The 27102-nt window shown below is 37.7% G+C and overlaps 1 long non-coding RNA gene across 1 annotated transcript in view; it reads left to right on the top strand.

The window, feature by feature from the left end:
* Positions 1-27013, top strand: part of LOC108710910 — a 74002-nt gene extending 46989 nt beyond the window's left edge. Inside the window, exons 3-4 of the long non-coding RNA XR_001934824.2 lie at positions 23906-23967; positions 26823-27013. This is a non-coding gene — a long non-coding RNA (uncharacterized LOC108710910). The remainder of the gene's footprint in view (positions 1-23905; positions 23968-26822) is intronic.
* Positions 27014-27102: the final 89 nt, after the last annotated feature.

Raw genomic sequence — 27102 nt, forward strand, 5'->3', positions numbered from 1 at the left:
GCAGTTCCGGGAGATTAGTCGTCCGAAGAAGAAGCAATTTGTCGCTGGGCGGCTAATCTACTGAATTAGCAGCGCGTGTCTCTGCCCTTAAATCTACTAGAAAATCAGCTAAACGTTAATTAAATTTGCTTCCAATAAGGATTAATTATATCTTAGTTTGGATCAAGTACAAGGTACTGTTTTATCATTACAGAGAAAATGGAAATTGTTTTTAAAAATTTGGATAAAATGGAGTCTTTAACAGCCTTTCCGTAATTTGGAGCTTTCTGGATAATGGGTTTCCGGATAACAGATCCCATACCTTGTACAATATATATATATATATATATATATATATATATATATATATATATATATATATATATATATATATATATATATATATATATATATATGTGAAAGGAAACTCATAAAACCGGGAGTCCTAGGCTTAATAAAACCTTGTGTTTCATTATTAAATACTACGAGATCCTGAGTCAGAGGTTGTGTTGGCCGATCGGGTCAGTGTTTCTTCATAACTAAAGTTTTATTGCAGTATCTATGGCAAATATTTTTTGCTGGCATCACCAGCCTCAGAGGAAATCTCTTACTGGGACCGCCTATGTATGGATAGAAATAGAAAGTAAGAGGAAGATACTGGGAAATTAGCATACCTCCCGTTTTCTGCAGGACAGTCCCAATTTTGACAGCTCAGCCTGCAGTGCTGGGATTTTTATCAAAAAGTCCTGAGTTTCTCTTTGATCTCCTGCGCTGACGCCAGAAAAAGATACAACATTTCTGAAACTTAATGAAATAGGAGGAGGCTTTTTGGCAGAGAGACCAGAATACTCAGCACCTGCACTTAGGTACAATTGTGACTATTAGCAAAACTGTTATAACATATAAAACATGTTCCTAGAACTCCCCGCAATCTGTTCATAACCTGCAAATTTTGTAAAATGGACATGATATTTAGGGAGTGTGGCCATAAAATGAGCTTGGTCAAACATTTTTACTACGCTAAACGCAATATATCTTTGTATCCCTCTTTTCATTTTTCAAATGTTGGTTGCTATGGATTACTGCCCTGGAGCAAATTTGCCCAGTGTTTATAAATGAGCCCTGGCCAGTCCTACATTCACATTCATCAGATTCCTTGACATTTCTACTGTTTCATTACACAATAAGTTCCTCAAGCAACAGTAATGAAACAGCCCAAAATAAAGTTACAAATGACCTCTATAAAGAGAAGGCCAAAGGGCATTCCTCCACCTTCTGACCTCTCTACTTTTGATACTGTCCACCTCTGCATGTTAATGCAACGTTTCTATTCTATTGGTATCCACAAGTAGACTGCATCCTGGTTCACTTTTTACTCTTCTTACCGATCCTTCTCTATCCCTTAGTGTGGGCGTGACTCTAGACTCTATACTTACCCTCTGATATTCACCCTCTTTTCAAAAGCATCAGCCATTAATTTGAATTCAAATATCACTTGTATGCAGATAATATCCAGATATATTTAGAGATCCCATTCATTGACTGCTGATATTCAGGTCCTGCTCTCTAATTGCACCCTTCTGGATTTCGACGCCAAACTCAAACCTTTCCACCCAATCTGCCTTTCTATGATTATTACTTACTATTACTTATTACTATTACTTATTATTACTTATGGCATTCTCATTATCGACTGCCTGTAGTTTGACTCTTGTCTTTCCAATTATATCAATACCAAAGCTAACATTTGTCATGTTTTGATCAGCAATATTGCCAAGCTCCATCCCTTTCTTCCTATAGAAAATGTATCTCTTTTTTTTTTTCTCATCCCACCTAGAATTTAGCAGCCAACAACTAACAACCTTACAGATTCTCACCTCTATACATTTATTCTCTGCACCTCAGACTTGTCTCTATTGGGCAAATTTACTTACCTCTGAGGTTGCGCCAGCGTTGACTTCGCCAGGCGAAGTTTCAACAGGGCGCCGCTAATTCACTAAAATCCAAAGTTAGCGAAGTTGCACTAACGTTCAAGCGTTACGCTATCGATGCCTAATTTGCATACGGCGCCAGTGTCAGACTGGGACAGAAGGGGTCATCCAAAAACCTTAGGCCGGGGCCCACATCAAACCTTAGACCAGGGGCCCACTCTCAGTACTAATATTCTTCATCTCCTCAATAAACCTCTATTCTCCTAGTTTGTTTTCTTTACATACTATAATCTACTATTCTATTTAGCCTCTTTGTTCTCATAAAAAGGTAATGGCCATGAAATAGGCCAAAAGTTTAGCAGCATGAGGGCCCACTGACACTTTGGCCCACCAGGAGTTTTCCTGGTATCCCGGTGGGCCAGTCCGACACTATACGGCGTCAAGTTAAAGTACAATGGACGTATATGTTGCAGCAAATACATTACACTACACAAGGGAACCTTAATAAAATAAAAAAGTTGTTATAATGCCCTACACATGAGCCCAGTGTATAGTTTATGTGCCATAGGTTAGGAAACATAGGGGGGAAGGAGGGTACCCCCAAAAAAATTAATGATCTTTTTCAGGCCTATAACCCTTAAAAAAGTAAGACACCAGCGTTTTTTGGGACTTAGAAAAAATGTAAACTTTTTTTTGAAGCAAGCCCTGTCTACTCTATTGCCCTTCGCCATAGCGCAACTTCGCCTGGCGTAAGGGTGAGAAGTAGCGCTAGAGTAGGTCCACATCACTAGCGAATTTACACCAGCACCCTTAAGAAAATCTGCGAAGTAACGAAATTACGTCACACTGGAGAATTTGCGCTAGCGTTAGCCGCTTCGCGCTTTAGTGAATTTGCCCCTATATTTCCTGCTTGTCTCCTCCATTCTTCTCTGAGCCACTATATTTTTACACTGCCCACATTAATTCACTGGAGAAGGAAAGTCATAGTCGCTGGGTTACCAAAATGTTAGTCACCCCCCAGTGATTACAATCGCTTACCTAAGACCCCAGGTTTGTTCTACCACTAAAAAACTAAAAAACAACACCTCCCTGGGGTACTACAGTTGGAGAGCCACGTCACCATCCATTGCTTTCAACTTGCATTCTCTTTATGGCCTAGTCCAATTGCACAGTAAAAAGCCAAGTTTAGAAGATTTTTATTGTAACATGAGATATATATATATATATATATATATATATATATATATATATATACATATGTATTTGTGTGCAGATATAGATCATACATGCATACATATACATTTGATTTTATGTCAAACCTAACTACCTGTCCAACAAGACATCTAAAACCCTCTTTAAGGCCATAAGGGAATCTACTGTCACAGCCTCACTCCCCTCAAGGGAAAGTTCTTCAGGTTCTGTTCCTCAACTCTAAAGCAGTGTTTACTTTTTAGGTGGAAAAAAAAATCTGTCTATAATGTCCTCTAATGTATTTTTAAAGAGCAATAACAATTAGGAGTGATACAATGTGCTAACTAACCCAGCGTTTCCAAGGACCAATTAGCAACCAATCTATCCCTGCAAGAGATAACACAATGACAAGAAGCGATATGTTGGGTTCTGTGTAATTTAATTAATTAACACTATTTTATAAAACAGTGGCTGGCCAGCCTACTAACAATTAAAATTAAACTTCAACAGATTCATATAGATCATTAACTTTCCAATTAATTTTGGGACAATGTTTTTAATATATAATCAATTAAAATGCATCTAGAGTGAGCAGATAAAAAATATGTTAAAACATCAGCATATTTCTAATAATGGATCAAGAGACAACAAAATTATTATTATTATTATTAATATATTATTATTACTATATTATTTACAAGTAGCATTTCAGGGTCAGTGTTTCTTTTTTCGTTATTTGGTACACAGGGCGGAGTAGGTGGAACATACAGCCATCTTGGAGAAGGAAGAAGCGAGTAAAAGAGGTGTGCTGCAATTCACCATGTAGTGACTTCAGTAGTGGCAGAGGGGAGTGATTCCAGCAGTGAGAGTATATGGCCAGGCTGTGGATGCACCAAATCCACTTTTTCTGGAAACAACTAAGTACGGAATCTTCCTTATGTGCCCTTTTTTAATCAAGACATTCCTTTAGTTGCTTTAGTAGTCTCTTACTAGGGTAACAGTTGGTTAGCTGCAAAATATCCATAAATCCAGTTGGGGATCCCGTTTGTCAGTTCTCCAGTTTAGTCAAAACTATCTGTAAAGTGGCAACATCCTGCATGGAACTTAAAGGTATCCTGTCATCGGAAAACATGTTTTTTTTTCAAAACACATCAGTTAATAGTGCTACTCCAGCAGAATTCTGCACTGAAATCCATTTCTCAAAAGAGCAAACAGATTTTTTTATATTCAATTTTGAAATCTGACATGGGGCTAGACATTTTGTCAATTTCCCAGCTGCCCCTGGTCATGTGTCTTGTGCCTGCACTTTAGGAGAGAAATGCTTTCTGGCAGGCTGCTGTTCTCAATGTAACTGAATGTGTCTCAGTGAGACATGGGTTTTTACTATTGAGTGTTGTTCTTAGATCTACCAGGCAGCTGTTATCTTGTGTTAGGGAGCTGATATCTGGTTACCTTCCCATTGTTCTTTTGTTTGGCTGCTGGGGGGGAAAAGGGAGGGGGTGATATCACTCTAACTTGCAGTACAGCAGTAAAGAGTGATTGAAGTTCAGAGCACAAGTCACATGACTGGGGGCAGCTGGGAAATTGACAAAATGTCTAGCCCCATGTCAGATTTCAAAATTGAATATAAAAAAATCAGTTTGCTCTTTTGAGAAATGGATTTCAGCGCAGAATTCTGCTGGAGCAACACTATTAACTGATTCATTTTGAAAAAATGTTTTTTTCCCATGACAGTATCCCTTTAAAGTTTTGCACACTTTGGTATCATCAGAAGAAACAGAGGCTGTCTAAGGTTTTCTAGTGGGCCCCTGGCAACCCAGTCCGACACTGTACTGATTTACAAACGTAGGTGCTAAATTGTGCAGTAACCCATAATAATCAGATATTTGCTAACATCTAAATTGTAGTAGTCTGATCAAAACTAATTTCTAATCATTTGCTACTGTAAACTACACAGGTGCAATTCAGCCCCAGAGATGCAGACTGAATGTCATCCCATTAATCAAGACAACATTGTGTAAGAGTGCTGAGATTGTAGAAACTCTGGGGCAAATTCACTAAGGCGCGAAGCGCCGAACGCTAGCGTTAATTCGCTTGCGTTTGGCATTTTCGCTACTGCGCAAATTCACTGGCGAACGCTGGCGTAGTTTCGCTAGTGTTACTTCGCAACCTTACGCCAGGCGAATCTTCGCTAGCGACGAAACTACGCAAATTCACTAACTTGCGCAGTGTAGTGAACGCTACCTTTTATGCTAGACTTCCTTCGCCACCTAAGACCTGGCGAAGCGCAATAGAGTAGATAGGGATTGTTTAAAAAAAAGTCAAATTTTTTTCTAAGTCCCAAAAAACGCTGGCGTGTTTTCTAGATGATGGCTGATAGGCTGAAAAAGATCTAAAATTTTTTGGGGCTCCCCTTCCTCCCCCCTACATTTCCTGACTCATGGCAACTTACCTAGACAGTGGGCACATGTGTAGGGCAAAATAAAATTTTTATTTGCAGATTTGAAGGTTTTCTAGGCATTTGTAGTGCAGATACGTGTTCCTCCATTGAAATTTGAATTTCGCGCCGTATGCAAATTAGCCTTCGCTAGCGCAACTTCGCTTTATATAGCGAAACAACGCTAGCGCAACTCCGCAACCTTACGCTACCCCTGTTTGCGAAGCTCTGGCAAAACTACGCCTGGTGAAGTGCGGCGAAGTTCCGCCTGGCGCAACTTCGCATCTTAGTGAATTTTCCCCTCTATTTCCGAGAGGCAGCCAGTTTGTGACATGTAATATCTATTTTGTTTAATGTACAATCATAATAAAATGTTCTGTTAAACCTTTCTGGTGATAATGTAACTATTCACTTAGCATTTCAGTAAAATGCAAAGACTTTTCTTGACAAACTTTGTAATGCCGAGCAATTGATGAAAACTCTCCATAGCTTTGTTGGTACAAAACCCAATTGGAATTTCTCTTTTTCCAAAAGATCCAGTCTACTAATCCGACCAGTCAATTGTGGCAAGCAGGGGGCTCCTTGTTTCACCCATTTGCTAAGGTGTTGGATCTTTAATCCATTGTTTTCTCAGATTAAATAGTATTTTAGATACATGAGGTTTTCTTCACAAATGAAACATTTTATTTTTACCTTAGGGTGGTGTTATAGTGACAACAGTGCATGCTGTCACCTTATGCTCGTTGGTACCTCATAGGGCATGTATTGAGTCATCCAGGAATCTTCTACTAAAAGTGGTTTGCATGAGGTCACTTGCTTATATCATGGCTACATTTTCCTAGTCCTTAGGAGAAAGTAATATTTTGATGAGAAAAATGTTACATTGCCCATGAGTTGTTTACCAGCATTTGTCTAGCCTGGTGGCGCATCATACATGACATTTCATAAGACTTGTATGAAGTTTCTATTGAAGTTAAAACATCTCCTTATACTGGAATTTCAGTTGCCACCTATTTCATGCTATAGAAAAGCTAAGGCTCATAAAAAAACATTTTCTCCCGCCCTCTACCATTTGCTGTCCAGCACTTTTTGTATTAAACTTAAAACATTGACTTATGTCAAGTTCTTTTATTAATCTATCCAATTACGATATACACCCCCAGACATAACCTTTGCTTTGCACACAATACTTTTTCTCCTCCACCATCAACAACTCTTCCCACTTATTCTTCTATTCTTCAGAAGTTCTGTCTAGACATTGGACTTAGATGTTTTAGAATTGTTCCATTTCTACAATGGACTGACCATAAAGCTACTTCCACAAGGATGTGCAACCCACCTGAAGTTTGGCCTTTTTAAGGTGGTTCCTGTGTTATAAACAGGCTATTTAAAGGGATACTGTCATGGGAAAAAATGTTTTTTTCAAAATGAATCAGTTAATAGTGCTGCTCCAGCAGAATTCTGCACTGAAATCCATTTCTCAAAAGAGCAAACAGATTTGTTTATATTCAGTTTTGAAATCTGACATGGGGCTAGACATATTGTCAATTTCCCAGCTGCCCCAAGTCATGTGACTTGTACTCTGATAAACTTCAATCACTCTTTACTGCTGTACTGCAAGTTAGAGTGATATCACCCCCCTCCCTTTTTCCCCCCCAACAGGCAAACAAAAGAACAATGGGAAGGTAACCAGATAGCAGCTCCCTAACACAAGATAACAACAACAACAACAGCCTGCCAGAAAGCATTTCTCTCTTAAAGTGCAGGCACAAGTCACATGACTGGGGGCAGCTGGGAAATTGACAAAATGTCTAGCCCCATGTCAGATTTCAAAATTGAATATAAAAAAATCTGTTTGCTCTTTTGAGAAATGGATTTCAGTGCAGAATTCTGCTGGAGTAGCACTATTAACTGATGCGTTTTGAAAAAAACATGTTTTCCGATGACCGGATCCCTTTAAGCAGAGATTATTCTGTTGTTCTGCCTATTCTGACTCCACTTGCTTTGTGCATGCTGTACAAAGGCCCTGAAAAATAAGTTCTGCACTACACATCCAGTTGTCCTATGGGGTATGCCTGGTAAACTGGAAAAAAGTCAGTGGTGGGACACTCGGCAAACAGTATGCCAGACTGGTGCCTTTTTTGAAGATAAAAGTGGGGGAGACGTGGAAGTTAAGCGTTTCCTTCTTATTTAAGTTACAGCTCCAATTTAAATGGCAAGACAGAGCAACAGAAATATCTAAGCTCTAGAATCTGCTCAGATATTTCAAAATCTTACTTAATGAACCATGTCAGCTTATTAAAACAATTGACTCAATGGCCAAGAATCTAGGATATTCCTGACTGGGGACAAGCAGTGTAATAAAAATGATGACCGTCCCTAAGCTATTATATTTATTCCAAACATTACACATATCAGTTCCCTCAGGACACTTCCAGAATCCTAGCAGAGTAATAAGAAAGTATTTCTGGCACAGGTTGAAGGAAGAAAGGCGCAAGACAAAGGGGAACTTAGACCTGCCCTGCATGTTTAAAAATGATATAGCCTGACATGCTCTAACTTGGGCTTCACATAGATTATCTTTGATATGGAGCCATGAAGATGCAAATATTAAAGTGATACTGACACTAAAAATGTTCTTTTTAAAATATTAATGTACATTAAAAGTTACCTATAGGTCATGTTGATAATTTTTCACTGATAGTTCTGCTTTCGTAAGAAATTGTCACTTGAAGTTCCTAAACCTGACTGTTTTGCCAACCCATCTTAACCTGCCAGTTTGGGGCCCATTTACTTAGCTCGAGTGAAGGATTAGATGAAAAAAACTTCGAATTTCGAATGTTTTTTTTGGCTACTTCGACCTTCGAATCAAACGATTCAAACTAAAAATCATTTGACTATTCGACCATTCTATAGGGAAGGTCCCCATAGGCTTTGGTATCTTTTTTTGGGCAAAGAAAAATCGTTCGATCGATGGATTAAAATCCTTCGATCTAACTATTTGCTCTAAATCCTTCGACTTCGATATTCAAAGTCGAAGGATTTAACTTTGATGGTCGAATATCGAGGGTTAATTAACCCCCGATATTCGACCCTAGGTAAATCTGCCCCTTAGAGTTTCTAATGCTAATGGACTACTGCTGCACAAATATGGCAGCCCCCTCATAGAGAAACAGGGTAGTAAGAAAGGTAATGTATAAGCATCAGGTAGATACTTTTATGACAAAATTATAAACAGCATTCAAAGACAATGTTATGATAGATAATAAAGGTTATTTTTTGATGTCAGTATCTCTTTAAGCATTTTGTAAAAAATCAATCAGTTTTAGGAGCATAAGGCGTTTCCTCCACCAATGTATATCTATATAACGGTAGCTAAATTGCATATTCAAGCTTTTCACCCTGACTTGCACCGACAGGCAAGGTATCTATTATGGGTTGGTTTTTGGAGTAGTGATGTGGGGGCTGGCTCGACACCTGTAGGTTCAGGTTGAGCTCCTCTTCCACTCTCCCCGCCTGAGACCATACTCTGTAACCTTACATTAGGCCAGGGGCACACAGGCAGTTTTGGGGAGATTTAGTCGCCTGGAGACTAATCGCCTCTTCTTCGGGACGACAATCTCACCGAACTGCCTTCCCCCTGCATTCCGCCTGCTAAAATGAAAAATGGCCTGCGCCAATGCACTCGCGGCGCTTCGATTTCCGAAGTCACCGAAGTTTCCCAGTGTGGCAACTTCAGGTGACTTCGGAAATCGAAGAGCCGCGAGCTGGCGTTTTCTCATTATAGCAGGGGTAAGGCAGTTCAGGGAGATTGTCGCCCCGCAGAAGAGGCGATTAGTCGCCAGGCAGCTAAATCTCCTCGAATCTATCCGTGTGCCCCTGCCCTTACTCTTCATTTGGCTCCAGCAGTCTGCCCTGCCCCCTTTCGTGATGTCAGAGATGGGCAGGTCGGCGTGGGTTGATAAATGGAGCTGCTAGCTGGGTTAGGTATGGGTGCAGGTTGGCGTTATGGTTGGGAGCAGGCATATCACATTTTTGACAACCACTATTTTGCAGTAAAAATGCAATAGTAAAAATGTGTTTTCTTAAATGAAATGTAATAATCTGCCCATATTCAATAACCAATGCCCTGTCATTTTGCAACTAACGCTCTCTATTATTTGTCAGCCATTCGGTTTACATATAAATGTCTACATGCCACTGCTAACTGCTGTATACAATATGTACATCGCTCAAAGCGGTGCAAATCCTCTATTACACATGTTGAATATGAAAAAATCCCAAACTTTTGCTCCCCCTTTTTCCACTGCATTATAGAAAAAGTAGAACCACAATATTTTCTTTTTATACTGCACATACGTCTCACTCACTATATTCCATTATGCAGATTAATTCGACTACTTTCTTTATTTGTTTGTTTGACTGATCAGCTAGAAGGGACATAATGATTTATAATTCAAATAACGGGGAAATTAAATCAAATCAAGTGAATATATTTCCAAATATGCAAACCTTGAATAATTGTAAAAACTTATTTATAACCCTGCCGGTTTATAAATTAGATACTGCCTTCTGCTGTTGAAAGTGTGTCATCTTATTCCCGATTACATTATGTAAAAAAATAAATAAATATATATATAGATATATATATATATAATTTAGCTTTCATATTTTAATTTATCTGCACCAAAAAAGTCTTCCTTGCTTTTGACTTGTATTTGGTTGCAATAATACAGTATATGCTTAAAATAAGATCTTCAAGATTTCATTCACGAACTCTCTTTTCTGGGAACACAGCAAATGCAACTTACAATTTCACTGAATAGCCAGAAAAAAAAAATAAAAAAAATAAACAATGTTATAAAAAAGAAATAGAGGTGGTATTGGAGATGAGAAGACTAAGGGCCGCTTAATAGAAAAATACTTGGCCATGGCCATCGAAATTGGGTTGTGTTTTGCTTTCCAACCCAAAATTGGAAAACAATTCAGACAGGTGTAATTTATCTTTTTTTCTGATTTAATACCAGGGAAATATATTAAAATAATAAAAAGAATCCTGAAATCCTCAAAATTTGCAGTGATAAATAGCTCTCCCTGCCTTTATTGCATTATACCTACTAACAGAAATATTGCACAGTGAATTTTGCCAGACAAGGACGATTATTTTCCAATAAAAAGTTGCATATTAAATTCCAGCACAAATGTGGGTGTCTAATACTTTTGATATCTTTCAAGCTTTTCTCAGGAACATGGCTTTAAACTTAACCAAGGTAAAACTAGATAGATAGCAGCATTAACACTTTTACTGTCTTGGCTAAGCAACACAAGGCATACCTTCACACATTTCCTGCTTATCTTGAAGCATTTTACTGAGCTGTTTTCAAATTAGTCTTATTGTCTGCTTTTGTTATTCTTGTAGCTAAAAGGAATTCATTAATCTAGGCCCTTGATAAAACTCTACAGCAGATAACTAATCATTATCTGTGTCAGTTTTATTCCTGACAGATTTGGGGGTTGTTTTCCGAGGGACAAAATTTGTTAAGCTTGTGTCAGTATCAGTATCTGAATATAATACACTATTCTGACTACATTTTCATAAAATGTATAAACCAGAGTGCTTTCATGTTGCCCCACATAGGGGCAGATTTATCAAGGGTCGACTTTCGAGTTGATGGAAGTTTTTTTTTTTTAAACTCCCATCACCTCGAAATTTGAATAAAAAAGGCCAACCGAAATGTATTAAAAAAATATTAAATCTTTTAACTTGAATTGGCTGTATTCGATCGTTGGATTCGAATTCGGATCACATTCGATCGAATTCGAATCAAAGTATTTTCCAAAAAAAAACTTTGATTTTTCAAAGTCCACCATATGACTCCAGCAATTCGGCAGGTTTTATATGGTTTAAAGAAAGGTTTTAAAAGAAATAGTACATGATAAATTTCAATTTTCGAATTTTCACATTTTTTCAAATTAGATTTGAATTTGGACTATTAACTAGTCGAAGTACACTATGGGGGTTATTTATCAAGGTCCGAATTTATCTGAGTATTTCTAAGTTAGAAATCTGAGCTATTCCGATTGCCTGATTGGACCTTATTTATGAAGAAGAAAGGCAGAAAAAAATGTCTGGCAAACTTCGGAGCTTTCCCTGAAAAAATCTTACTTTTTTGAGTTTTTTGTGCAGAAACTCATCGGATATCAGTACAGACATCAGCGCAGACGCTGGGACCTTCCCCTTGACTTATACAAGACCTCGAGAGCTTTTAGATGCCGCAGTTTCGGATTTGTGGTTTTAAGACCATAATTTAGACTTTAATAAATCTCGAAAAATTTGTCGTTTTTTCCCTCAAATTATTAGAGGTTTGGATATTTGGACCTTGATAAATAACCCCCTAAAATTACCTCAACATTCGAATTTAAAAATTCCAATTTTCACTTCGACCCTTGATAAATCTGCCCCATAGTGTGCAAAGTGCACAAAAATGCTGCAATCTTTGCACTTTGCCCACTGTGGGAGCATTGTGCAAATAGCCAGAGGCCTCTGTGCTCTGTACAGAAAGCAGCCAGCAGGGGGGGGCTCAATTGCTCCCAGCTTCAGAATTTAGGGGGTGCCCTTGCACTTGCCCACACCCCCAGGGTCATCAATGACTCCTTGTAAGTGCCATTTACTACAAAATGCAAGTGCAATTCTGGACACAATATACTGTGTTTGTATCCAAAATGCAGTGTTTTGCATGTAAACTCCAACTGTGGGCTCAATGGAGAGTTGCATTGAGATTGATGTGATCTGTTCTGAAAAAAGTCCTAATGGCATAATTTTCATAGTTTTCATAACTCAGCATCAAATGGAAGTCTGTGCCTTACTGTTTAAGCATAATTCCTCTGCTGTATTGATGAGAACCCTGGAGCTACCACCAACTTTGAGATGGTGGTAGCTCTAGGTTTCTTTTGTATGAGTTGTCCCATTTCTGCATAATTCATGCAAACCAGCCTGGTGCAATGACACTTAGCAGTTCCTCTGTGTAGAGATAAAGTTTTTTTTTACAATTTTTACTTGTCACCATTTTTCTAATACTGAAATGTAAAGTTTAATTTTTCTGAAGCAGTTTGGCGGGGGGGGGGACATCTCAGACTGTGTAAATAAATTGTAAATAGTTGATACATTTCTTTTCTTTGGCCCTGCTGAGCGGCTGTTAGAATTGATACAATAGTTGCTGATATTTCACAGATGCTGCAGAGAAATGTATTAAGTAATGTAGCTAATTGTAACGTTCAGGATCTGCACCGGAATCACTGAGCAGCCACATTGAAACACCAGAGTCAGGAAAATGAAACATTAAGGGGCAGATTAAAACCTGCCAAATTGCTGTTTTAGCCTATGGGGGACCTCCAAGAACCTATTTGGAGTCAATTGGAAAACTTTGAAAAATCAAAGTTTTTTTCTGGAAAAACTTCGGATCGAATTTGATTGAATGTACTATTACTTCGATTTGTACAATTCGTAATTGATCGAAAATGGACCTATCCGATCGAAAACGGACCTATTCAGCCAAAAGAAAAACTGAATTAATTTCGGTTGGTCTTTTTGAGTTTCAACGTTTTTTAGTATTCGAAACGTCAATCTTGAAAAAAAAAAAAAAAAGTTAAAAAATGGAAAGCTATTGAAGACTTTATTTCTGAGGAACAATCCGAAAACAACTGAACTGAAAAAAGTGTTTGGAAGGTGAACAACCCCTGTAAAGGCATATATATATATATATATATATATATATATATATATATATATATATATATATATTTATGTATGTTACTATATTCAACAATATATTCAGAGCTTAATCTGGCATAATTTGTAATAAACACAGCATTATTAGGTGCTCCATTATAAGCAGAGTGTAATCTAATGTCACTATTGACACACAGAGCTTCATTTAGTACAATATGTTCTATACAATAACATGCAAAGCTTGTCCTGCCCTCATGTATAATATGTTTAATATGTGTTGGTTGCATTGCTTTTTACATTTATTAAATGTGTTATGGGGCCACCTATTGGCCAAAGTTATATGTGCACATATTGAATTTCTGTTTATCTGCAAAACCTCCAATCCTGCATCTTTATGTAATGTTTAGGTTCCTCCTACTCTCCATTTTAGCTCCATGTGTTAGAAGGGTCTGCCTGCTATGCTGGTGGCATCACTCCTGCATTAATACTTTGTTTTGGAGCCGAGCAATTATATCACCCTAGTAAAAATGCATCATGCAGGTGCCTTCTTACAATGTACCTCTTGTAAATGGTTCCACAATGAAATGTTACAGAAGTTAACACCTGTATAAGTTGTCTCAGTCCTTCTTGGAAAGCAAGAGAAAATCTAACACTTGACATCTCCAGCCCAGTATATACAGATATGATTACTGTCATCCACAATGCTCAGGACCTGGGGGTTTCCGGATAATGGTATTTTGGATTTCCATGTCTCAAGACTACCAAAAAAAATAATTTAAACATTAATTAAACCCAACTGGAGTGTTTAGCCACCAATATGGATTTGTGCAGCTTGGTTACCTTCAAGTACAAGGTACTGTTTTATTTTTACAAAGAAAAAGGGAAATCATTTTGTAAAAATATAAATGATATGATAAAATGGAGTCTAGGGGAGATGGCCTTCCAACAATTTGGAACTTCTGGATAACTGGCATTTGGATAATGGATCCCATACCTGCATTATAATGCTCATTTGTTGTCTGTACTGGTTTCTAACTTGTGAGTCCATGTACAAGCTTGGAGCATTGCACAGAACCCTTACTGGGGACATTGTGCACCAAATCCTAGTCTTGTTAAACCAGGAGATACTGTAAGTCAGTGATCCCCAACCAGTAGCTCGTGAGCAACATGTTGCTCTCCAACCTCTTGGATGTTGCTCTCTCGGGGTCCTCAAAGCAGGTGCTTATTTTTGAATTCCAAGCTTGAAAGAAAGTTTTAATTGCATAAAAACTAAGTATAGTGCCAAGTAGAGCCTTTTGTAGGCTGCCAGTCCACATAGGGGCTACCAAATGCCAATCACAGCCCTTACTTGGCACCCCAAAGGGACTTTTTCATGCTTGTGTTAATCCTCAACTCTTTTTACATTTGACTGTGGCTCATGGGTAAAAAAGGTTGGGGACTCCTGCTGTAAGTATTGAATTATCTCAAGAAATAGCAGCGAAGAGCTATCAACAATGTTTTAGAAAGACGCTAAGTGAACATATTGAAGATGGTGGTATGTTACTAAGGAAGAACTACCTTTCAGGATAAAAATTAAGCTAATTACCCCGACGTTCAAAGCAGTTTACAACAGTCTTCAAGTTCTGGTTATGTTCTTTTAGCAATATACTCTTGGACAACTCACTCATTGCCACTTACCATACATGCCTCACCATCCACCCCTTCCCATACATACCATACATACAGTACTATAACTAACCATACATGCATTCAAAACTTTGATAGAGCTGCACCGTATACATACAAGATGTTTCTGATTTCTGACTGCACTTCTGAGCCTCTGAAGAGATCACAAAGTCATTGGGCTTTTAAGAAGATCGTTTGCCAGGGTAAAGCAGTACTTTACTATTGGGGGTTTGCTGTGGACAATCCACGGGAAGATGTAGTGAAGGAGTCGAAAGAGGCTCTTTGAGAAATGATGTTGGTGATACGCACCAAATAGTATTTTGATCTGTAAGCAACCCATATCCCCATGTCATAGCAATCCCAGATAGGACTTCAATATCAGAACCAATTCTTTCGGAGGTGTGTAAGAGGTCCCAATACTGTGTTATGTCAGGCCTATGCTTGCCAGATGTTGGTGCACTTTGTATCATCGCTCACACAACCTTCTTCAATGTGGTGTTTGTCATTCTGCATGCCTTTATAGTCATTGTATAAGAACTAGATTGCTTTGGTCCAGTGAATCCAAACTTTTTTTTCTACTATTGTTACCAATTTTGCCTGTTCCTGGCCTCTACAGCCAGCCTTAATATCTTCCTGGTCTCCGATTCTGACTCTGTGCTGCCTGCCTGCCTCAACTCTGGATTTCATCTGATTGCCTGTTTTCCTCTCTCATTGGTACCACAAATTAGTCAATATCAAAGATTAGTCTTCTACTGCACCCCATGTCTCCAGCCCCATTGGTAATGCTGTTAGAGTGATGTGCTTATGAGTTTAATTCTTTGCTGAATCAAGTCTGGCATGTTACTATTGCACTTGCTAATTCTAATGACACCCAGCTAACACAGTCTCGGATATTGATACTAGACATATGTGAAGAGCAATTTTACTATGGTGTGTGTTTTTGTACTTGCGACCCCATATAAGTGCAATTGAACTACTATTTACCCTTTTATTAGTATGTGTTGTAAATAATATTGATCATAACCTTGGCCAATTTTTCTGAAGAAGAGCAATGGCCCGGGGAGAAGAGGTAGCAATTTAATTCCCTGGGGGTGTTTTCCTTATCCTTTAAACAGGGAACACATAATTTGCATTGATTCTAAGAAGAAACAAGTGGGTTTTCTTAAGAAGACTTAGGCAAATATTTCGAGACCTCTTCTGTGGTAGAAATAAAACCAACTTTCTATCTGCGATTAAGGAGTTACAATAAATAGGATCATGTGCACATTGTTCCCAAGGATTGCTAGTGTTATCTCTAATTATAGACATCTGTCACAGCTAGCTATCCTGCAGTAACCCTCGCATCAATATGCAATGTACAGACAAAAATGCTCCCGGGCACAAAAATGGAGATCAAGGCACAAGAGGTGAAACATTTGTTCTGCATTTTACATAATCGCATAATCTGCAATTGTATCTGACTCTGCGCTACGGGTGCATATACCAACAACTGCCTATATCGAAATAAATATGTTTATATATTTGGTTTTGCAAACAATAAGATAATTGTCCCAAATAAAGCATGCACTCACAGGTCTTATCCAAGGTGAAAAAATGGTGTTTATTCAGCAAAAAACTGCAGCAGTTTTTATTATAAAATATAAACAAGGGTGTTAATGCTTACAACTTTCTAGTTGTAGTTTACATGGCTGTCTGTTGCAAATAAACACTACAGGTATGGGGCCTATTATCCAGAATTCTCTGGACCTGGAGTTTTCTGGATAAGGGATCTTTTTGTAATTTGGAACAGTGGAGAAAAACATCTCTATGTTGCCCATTCCATCCATTGATAAAGTGGAGCTACCAGGATTCCCGCAGTGGCCTGCATCCAGTGACACGGCAAACGTGTGCCTTAAAGGAGAAGGAAAGGCTAAAATTAAGTAAGCTTTATCAGAAAGGTCTGTATAAATATACTAGTTAACCCTCAATGTAATGCTGCTCTGAGTCCTCTGTCAAAAGAAACACAGCATTTATTTCCTTCAATTGTGTATACACATGGGCTTCTGTATCAGACTTCCTGTTTTCAGCATAACCTCCAGGGCAGGGCTTGAGCATGCTCAGTTTGCTCCTCTCCCTCTTCCCCTCCCTGCTGTAATCTGAGCTCAGAGCTGTCAGTGAGCAGGGAGAGACTCAGGCAGGAAGTGATGTCACACCAAGCTCATATGGCAGCTTCTATCCTTAACAAACAGAGACAGTGTCTAGAGCTAAACTTACTTAGGGTGCTTTTCTGAGCACATTTGCAATTTACAATAAGTTTCTAATTTTAGTGGTTTCTGAGATATGCTAATAACAGACTTTTGGCTCAACCTGAATACGGAAAGTACATAGTATTCTAAGGCTGCTAATATGTCAGAAGCCACTTAAAATAGGAAAATGATGCTGGAATTATAGGAAAAAATACTGCGTTGTGGGTAAAAAGTATGGTGATTGTGTTCCAGATTGTAATTGTGAAACTGTGAATTGGTAAATATTAATATTAAATGAATTATAGAGCCTATACAATAAACATATAGATATGGTTGTTGATACGTGTTTATATCTGTGACGCACAAAGGTATATTTCAGTGGCTATTAATTTGAAAATCAATTCCTAAGGGGACCTTTGAATCTTCTGTAGAATTCAGCTGCTAAATGCCTTAAACAGGACTAATTTGAGACAGGCCCAAATCTTATTACTTCACTGAAATTAAAACCTAGATTTTAATGACGTTCTAGTCGAGCAATAGTCCCTCACTTTATTGCTTTCCAAATTCCTTGTTAATCATAGTGGGAAAAACACCCCTGAGGGGGGAAATTGATGTGGGGGTAGTGCACATTATAAGTGAGAGAGAAAACACTGTTTCATCTTTCCGTGCACATATTAGTCATCTCAGAAGGAACTGAATGGCAGTTATCTGTAAAACAGGCATTTTTCTCTGAAATGTGCAACCTGTGGGCCATTGGAAAATTCTGTTGACTTTCTAATTATTTATTTTAGCAGAGAGGCACGAGCCACAGCTTATACATTCTATTCCTTTTAAAATAACCGCCTTGTTAAAACAAAACTAGGAAACTACATCAGAATCAATTCTTGTTTAGCGACTGGAAACCGTAACAAAAGGGGATTATGTTGTATAACTATTGAAAGTTAAAAAAAAAAGAAGAAAATACTCCTACTACGACATAGTATTCAGTGGCTCTCAAACGTATTCACCCATTTGCAAAATTATTTGCAAATGAAAAAAAAACAAAGTTCCGATTTACCCACTTTGCTGTGAAACCGTGATATGAAAGAGGTTCTCCACCTAAAAACGTATTGTTTTGCACAATGGAAAAAAAAAGAATTCAATATCAACATACTGTAATTTAACAGCTGCTTTTCAATGAAATATTTCCAATGATTTCTAAGGGTTAGTTCACACGAGGAGATTCGGGGAGATTTGTCGCCTGGCGACTAATTGCCTTGTCTTCTGAGCGACTATCTCCCCGAACTGCCTCAGCGTGTTTTCCCATAGGCTATAATGAAAAGTTGCCTGCGGTAATGCACAAGCGGCGATGCGTTTTCCATAGTCGCCCGAAGTTGCCTCAGCTGAGGCAGTTTGGGGAGATAGTCGCTCAGAAGACAAGGCAATTAGTTGCCAGGCGACAAAATCTCCCCGAATCTTCTCGTATGGCCTTACCCTTAGTGTATTTCTAATTTAAAGCCACATTCGTTTATTCTTTTCAGTTCACCGATCACTTAACTCTTGAAAATGTTTTAGAAGTTAATTCATCAATCAACATCTTCTTCTGTACCGTTTCAGGAATCAGAGGCAGTAGTATAGGGAATGGAAACAGCTGGGCAGGTTTCATAAGAAATTAAAAACCAGGGGAGTAACTACAAAGGAAGCATACCCTGTGGTTGCAGGGGGGCCCAGGAGTGTAGTCGGCCCTTTAAGGCCCTAATTAATTTCTATATATTTTGGTGGAATAGGTCAATGTACCAATGCCCAAACTGAAACCATCAGTAACGTCTAGCAACATACTAGACACAAGCCACTGGTTGGGGATAACTGTTCATGAAGACAAATAGAGGAAATTTTGACTATACCTTAAATGCAGGTTCAGATTGATCCCTATTTCCCTATATGCAAGTAGTCCTCTCCATACTCTAATATTCTTTTCTAATATGCGGTTTCAGATCTGTAGCCATGTCTCTGGCCATGTTTAGATGTCTCTTTCTATCCATGTGCATGTAACCATTGGCAGAAATCACTGGTGAAAATATTTAATAGAAAGTATTAAATATGGATCGTATGAGCATAATGTTTATTTGTACGCAGGCAAAGTAATCACTTTAACCTCTAACCCCACCTCTGCAATTCCCAAATTACCAGAAACTCTAGATGGATTTGACGGCTACTCCCTATATTTAATCAATACCAACAAAACTGGAGCTCTTCCGATAGGATTACAAAAACATTATTTTTTATTTTACTATTCATCTAAGATTGCTCTTTTTTATCTTCATTCTTCCTTAAAGTAGATGACCATCCTGCTTTTTTTTTATGCTCAACACTGAAGATAAGGGGATCAGGGACATTTCCATTAGGAAGTCTAGGTGCCGCTTCAGAGGTCCTCCAAGGGAGGCAACTGAGCAAATCAATCAGTAAGTGCATTCCCCACCTTTATCGCCTTGGTGATGGACAACTGTCTAATCTATCAACTTCCTTACAATAACATGCCCCACATGCTATTGTGTGCATTTCGTCAAATATAATGAAAAGCGCAAATCCTCCTTTTATCATGACCGCAGCACAGATTCATATAGTACACGACAATGTAATAAGCATATTATACTGTGTGTATTTTGCAGGCCTCCATGATTTATTGAAGTAGTGATGGGCGAATCTGTGCCGCTTGGATTCACTTCGCTGAAATATTAGAGAATTTACCGTGAAATTCCCGAAACGGCAAAAAAATTTCGAAACGCATTGAAGTCAATGGACAACAAAATAATTTTGAAGTGCAGCAATTTTGACGCAAGCGACAATTTTTGTATGCGCGACTATTTGGTCCAAATGCTTTAAGGTGCACAACAATTTTTTTTAGACGCAGAGGATTTTTTGCTGGTGAATAGGCGCTGCAGTTTTGCGAATTAAATCGCTTGCGGCAAAACATGGAAATTCCGCGACTTGATATATGCCGAATTTATTCGCCCATCACTATTCATAAGCATCTTGTGTGTATGTACTCCAATTCGATTTAGGAATGTTCGCTAAACATGTTCCAGAACTTGCTGCGGTTTCAATTGTATTAAAGTTTTCTAGATTCTGACTGTAACGTTTGTGCTTTGTTTTTTTTCTTTTAGGGTACAAACTTTTTTGCCTGGTATTGTTTATTAGTGATTTTGCCAGCAGCCATCTGGTTTTCATTGGAAAAAAACAGTTTTTTTGTGCTTGAGAAAATGTGGGGGAAAATGGCAATATTAGAATATCGAATTATGTTGCGTCAGAAAAATTACCAACACCTTCCCATTGACACCAAAACATTTGTATTGTAGCCATTTTGCAACTTTTTCTGTGGTTTCATGAATTTTTCATTGAAGCAAAGCAGAAAAGTTTTGCTTATCACTAGTTATGCAGTCATGGCTCGTTACTCCTCTTCTGCATCAGAACATACATATTACAGTACTAGTCACAAAGTCATCAAATTTGCACTTATAGGGACCTTTGACTTGTTCTGCAGCAGATTTTTCTGTTTTTGATACTTCTGGTGGGACATATAGGGGCCCATTTACTTAGCTCGAGTGAAGGAATAGAATAAAAAAAAACTTCACATTTCGAATGATTTTTTTTGGCTACTTCGACCATCGAATTGGCTACTTCGACCTTCGACTTCGAATCGAACGATTCAAACTAAAAATCGTTTAGAATATTCGACCATTCGATAATTGGAAGTACTGTCTCTTTAAAAAAAACTTCGACCCCTTACTTCGCCACCTAAAACCTACCGAGGTGCAATGTTAGCCTATGGGGAAGGTCCCCATAGACTTTCTAATGTTTTTTGGTCGAAGGAAAATCGAACGATTCGAAGGATTTAATTGTTTGATCGAAAGATTTTTCGTTTAACTATTTGCAGTAAATCCTTCGACTTTGATATTCGAAGTTGAAAGATTTACATTCGCCAGTCGAATATCGAGGCTTAATTAACCCTCGATATTCGACCCTATGTAAATCTGCCCCATAATATATAATATATCCCCTCAAAAGCATCTAAGATTATTTGCTACTATGTGTTACATTCTTCACTAATACCAGTTGGCCTTTTAAATATAATATGAATAGGCAATGTTTAGCTTCAAAATGAAGAAGATACATTCCATTATTAAAAGAGAGAAATTGGGAGGGGGGTTTAAACACAAAGAATACTTATTTGTATATAGAGAAAATATATATAGAAAACCATGTCAGAAAAACATGCATGGGTTATGGGTTTAAATAAAAGAAAAAGGTGTCTGCACTTTTTTTCTGCAATGCCATCTAATATTTTTATATGCACACCCATACATACATAGGTAATATTTTTAAACATCTTTTTATGATGGCAAATGTGAATTTCCTGAAGATTTTCATGCTCAGAGCAGTCACACACATTATGACGAATTGAGACATATATCTTCCTTGATAAATGTGTCAATTTGTTAAACCCCTTTCCTGGCTGTCAAGAAATTGTTGATAAATGGGGAAATCATTGAATTGCGAGGAATCCTTCAGGATTGCCCAGTTTAGTCTCTGATAAATATGCCCCATATTGTTGGTTTGTGCTTTTACAATGAAGCCATGTGATCCTATGATTAGTGTGTGGATGTGTTAATTTGAAAGGGGAAAAATATTTAAATGTATGCAGAGTTATTATTTGTTATTCAGAGTATGGATATCATCTTTATAGAGCTTCGCGGAACTAGCTCACTTTTTGTAAATTTTTTCTACTTATATGTGGCATAAAACATCTACAAATATGGCCTGTTGTAAACTGGAAGAAAGTGTTTGTTGTGTTTTATTTTATAGTTCTTCTGAACTTGTAGAACACTGCAACGTTTTATTTTTTGCCACTTTAACGGGGCAAGTAGACACCTATGTGCCCTTTTATTTTCCAAATGAGCAAGATAAATAAAATTTTAATTACAAGGGTTGCTCAAAATGTAATTTTCTTTTTTAATTATAAAGCATTGCCTTCTCTGGTAGTGTAGCACCTAATCATCATAAATTATACTACTTTGTACTACTAACATGCTACCGATCTATGTAGCAGTGAAAGTACAAGCTCAGTAAATTACCATAATGTCCTAAATCCTGAGCTGTCAACATGAGCGTTAAGGGGTAGAATATATTGTCGTTATGTAAAGTTGATTGTGGTTTCTACTGACAGTAGATGGCAGTAACTATTTGGCTAGGGCCAGAAGGCTGAGAATCTGCTCCATTACTGCTGCCCATCTGCCTGATGCACCTGGAAACATTACCTCCACTCTGGTGCAGGCAGAAAAGCTGGTTTCTGTATGAAATGCAAAATCTCACATTTCCGAAGCAAAAGTCTGTCTCATCTGCCTGCACCCGAACGGAGGTAATGTTTCTGGGTGCAGGGACATTGGGCAGAAGGGCAGCGGAGGAGCAAATTCTAAGCCTGCATTTCTCCGCAGGCCAAGCCAACTCATCTGGCCCTAGCCTTAAACATAGACCTTGGTTAAGTTGTCCTCCAAGGAAACTTCTAGGAAGGGGGAGATTAGAGCCTTTTATAAGGGGCATTGTTCAGAGGAACAGTCTCATGGCAAATAGCTAGTGGCTGGATAGAGGGATGGTTATCTTACTCTAGGAGAACACAAAAATAAATAGAATGTGGATTGCAAAAAACAATATGTTTAAAAATACAATTTATTATACAATCACTAATACACTGGCCGGCCAGGAAACACAATATATAATTAATGAATAAATAGTAGTAAAATCAGTTATAAGTACAATCCAGATGGGCAATCGCTTTTCCTGTAGGGAAAAAATTCAATTGACTTATCCTTGGTGTTGGTATATGCTTGTAATTTAACAGGACAAGAGAAAAGTTGTGAGTTGTAGTTCAACAAGACAAGGGAATTGCTTCCCAGAGTTAAGAGTCGGAATTCCTCCAATATGGTGAAGCAGTGGAGTGTGCGGAGTACTTGGCTAAATATATCAAGCAGGCAAACTGATGAATGATGAAAGTTATTTTCTTCAATCTGTTAGAGGTTCAGTCACTTTGACCAGTCATGATCGATGGGGGACAATTTAAAGCTTCTTTTAGTTATCCAATCTTGGAGTGTGGTATTGGCTACGTAGATAAAATCCAAGTCATTTTAATTTGTTTTCTCCTTATTCTGATCTTGACTCCATTGAGCTCTGGTTTTGCTAGGCTTTTGTGCCAAATTTACGGTTCTGGTTTTGTTTTAGCATAACACAGTTTACGTTGGTCTCCAGTTTAGTGTTGGCTTCCAGTTCATCTTAGCTGCCAATTCAATATTTTTAGCACTCCTCAGCACTTTAGTTCCTCGATCTTTGGTGTCTGGCCATTATAGCCCATAGGTGCCAGTCTATAACTAATTAACATTAATGATGCAATTGCATCTTGATGGGTTCAGATTTTTATACCTGTGTATCAGCTGTCTCTACCCAATTGATTGAAAGCTCTTGTGTAGGGCCCTTATTACCTAATTTATCAAGTTGTTTGTAAATGATGTAGCTGTATGTACATTGTTGTGGGTAATGATGGCACTTTATAAATAAATGTAATGTTTTAATTTACCCATGGACACGTTAAAAAGTGAATATATAATCATGTGCTTTTTATGGATAATAATACACTTATTTTACATTTAAATATATTTTTTTGTTTGATTTTATAACAGGCTGTTCACTGATTTTTTTTTATTATAAATTTCTTCTGCAGCTTGAAGGGGAGTATCTGTCTTTCGACAGCTTGCTGTTATGTTTATTTTAAATATCCCTTGTGTAAGTATGTATTGTTTTTCCTTCTACAAAGTGATCTGTAAAAGATAAAGAGCAGGCTATTTACAATTTAGTCAATGAATATAACCCTGTATAAACAGGACATTCACATTCTACCTTTAGTGCAAAAAACACATTTAAGCAATATAACAATGATATGCTACGATAAATCTCCGACTACAAAAAGCAGTATAAATTTATACTTTAGAATATGCACTTTCAAAGCTTGTTGACATTTTTTGTATATATTATAGCTATTTTCCATAATGGTCAATGGTTTTTGTGTACTGTTTACATGTCTGGCTTCTTGTTTGGATTTTATTCGGTGATTTCTTATTAATTTTTAATGTAAAAGCACTTAGCATTAGGAGTTTGACATTTAGTCTGACCTTAATCACCAAGAGGATCATGAGAGGTTTATGCAGTGGGAAGAAAACTGTTACTGCATGACAGAAATGATGGGAAATAAGTAAACAGCCTTTTAAATCTTCACCAGAAATCAATAAGGTTTAAAGATGATGGACGCTGGTGTTTTTGCTGCTTAAGGAGTTCAACCTTTTACGGGAATATCTTCTCAAAGTGTCAGCATTTATTTCACGTGCGTACAAAAACACTGCTGCAAATAGACCTCTCTGCATCATTATTACTTTGAAGTTGATGCATATCACTTGCCATAATAATGTGGAGATATTGAGTCCGAGGAGAGATTAAAACTTTAGTTTTAGTAATCAATGGATTATGACACCAGAAACAATAAAAATGATAGATGTGCGTGTTTGTGTGTGTGTGCACATTAAGGTTACCAGATTATTTGAAAAACCTGGGACGCATCTAATAAATGCAGTATGCTGGGCAGATTGCAACTGAATTAAATGCAATCAATGGAGCCCTTTCAGCTGGACCTTCTACAAGTACAGATGGCGCATTGTCTATTCCAGAGGATTTCTTGGGGTATTACACTTATTTAGATTTTCTAATTTTGGTGCCCTCGAATTTAGGCCGGCACTGCCCCTTTCAAAGCACTGATATGGCCCCATCTTGAATATGAAGTGGAGCTTTGGTAACATAATGGTTAAGAGGCATATTTATGAAACAAAGAAGTCAAAGGAAAAGCGATAGAGGGTATGGAAGCTCTTAGTTATTAGATAAGATTTTCCAAGTTGGGATTGTTTACACTGAAGAAGAGGTGCTTAAAGGGATACTGTCATGGGAAAACATGTTTTTTTTCAAAACAGATCAGTTAATAGTGCTACTCCAGCAGAATTCTGCACTGAAATCCATTTCTCAAAAGAGCAAACAAATTTTTTTATATTCAATTTTGAAATCTGACATTAAGCTAGACATATTGTCAATTTCCCAGCTGCCCCTGGTCATGTGACCTGTGCCTGCACTTTAGGAGAGAAATGCTTTCTGGCAGGCTGCTGTTTTTCCTTCTCAATGTAACTGAATGTGCCTCAGTGAGACATGGGTTTTTACTATTGAGTGTTGTTCTTAGATCTACCAGGCAGCTGTTATCTTGTGTTAGGGAGCTGCGATCTGGTTACCTTCCCATTGTTCTTTTGTTTGGCTGCTGGGGGGAAAAGGGAGGGGGGTGATATCACTTAAACTTGCAATACAGCAGTAAAGAGTGACTGAAGTTTATCAGAGCACAAGTCACATGACCAGGTGCAGCTGGGAAATTGACAAAATGTCTAGCCCCATGTCAGATTTCAAAATTGAATATAAAAAACCTGTTTGCTCTTTTGAGAAATGGATTTCAGTGCAGAATTCTGCCGGAGCAGCACTATTAACTGATTCATTTTGAAAAACCTTTTTTTCCCATGACAGTATCCCTTTAAGGCACATATGATAACCATTTATACAAATTTAAGGGGGCTGTACAATAACCCCTTTGATACTTTATTCAACAGTAGATCCTTCCTGTGGATGCCAAATAAGGTCTTTCTCTTAAGATGTGAGAATTCTCTCCCTTAAGCAGTAGTGCTGGCAGATACATTATATAACTTCAAAATAGGACTGGATGCCTTATTAGTAAATTAAATAATACAAAGTTAGTCAGGAAGGATTTTCCCCCCTCTAAAGGCAAATAGGAGAGGCTTCTGGGGGGGGGGGTTCATTTTACCTTCCACTGGATCAGCTAGCAATTAGGCAGGTTCAACTTGATGGACACTATATTTTTAACCTCATTTGAGTTACTATAAATGTTACATTTTAGTCACTTTTACTTGACATGTATGATTAAATTATATATATATATATATATATATATATTGTTTTATTCAGTACCTCCTTTAAACTACAAATATACAGTATGTACTCGAATCGCTGCAACAGCAATACAATGCCCATGAATAAAAGTACATCGCTCATGACTGAAACTTTTAATTACTGGGTAAATGCAAACTGTTTCTGTAATAACATTATGCAGAAATTGCTATTTCATGAAAAAGAACAAATTGTGAAATACCAATAACAGCCTCTGCAGGTATCGCTCTTAGATCCCTGTCTAATTACACCCAGCATTCAAGCAAACCGAAGAACCAAAACAAACAGGCATAATTGTATTATTCTAATTAAGTCATTTGCCAGTGTTACAATGTATTCTGGCTTCTGTGAAATGAGTTATATTTTTTATGTTTACGGTAATTCAAACTTTTTAAAGCATAAATAAAATATTACTCCGGCACCCTACTTCGCAGAGGATCACCACCCTTGAAGACTGCAGTATTGTCGGTGTATTGCTTTTACACTAAGAACAGGGCATTGTAGCCTTAATTCTGATTACTTTTTCTACTCGTATTCCTCCGCATATTTGTGTGCCAGAATTAACTTTTTATTCATCTCTGTTTGATCTTTAGATTGCCATAAACATAAAGAAGGATAGGGGACAGGATAATAAAATGATATCATTTATTATGATCATGGAATGCCCACCCAAAAAATGTAAACAAAAGAAAAGGTTGTTTTCAGCAACATTGTGAAAGAGGTATTTTGTACTGTAAATGCTGTATGTGTAAATAATAACACTGGAATTGTGAAATGTATACCAATGTTGACTAATAAAGTTTAGATATTAATACTTGGAAGTTGTAAAGGCTGTTGTCTAAATGTCCTTCGTGGGCCCTGCTGGCTCATACA

Source organism: Xenopus laevis, chromosome 3L (genome assembly GCF_017654675.1).
Source record: "Xenopus laevis strain J_2021 chromosome 3L, Xenopus_laevis_v10.1, whole genome shotgun sequence".
In the NCBI taxonomy this organism is placed as follows: domain Eukaryota; kingdom Metazoa; phylum Chordata; class Amphibia; order Anura; family Pipidae; genus Xenopus; species Xenopus laevis.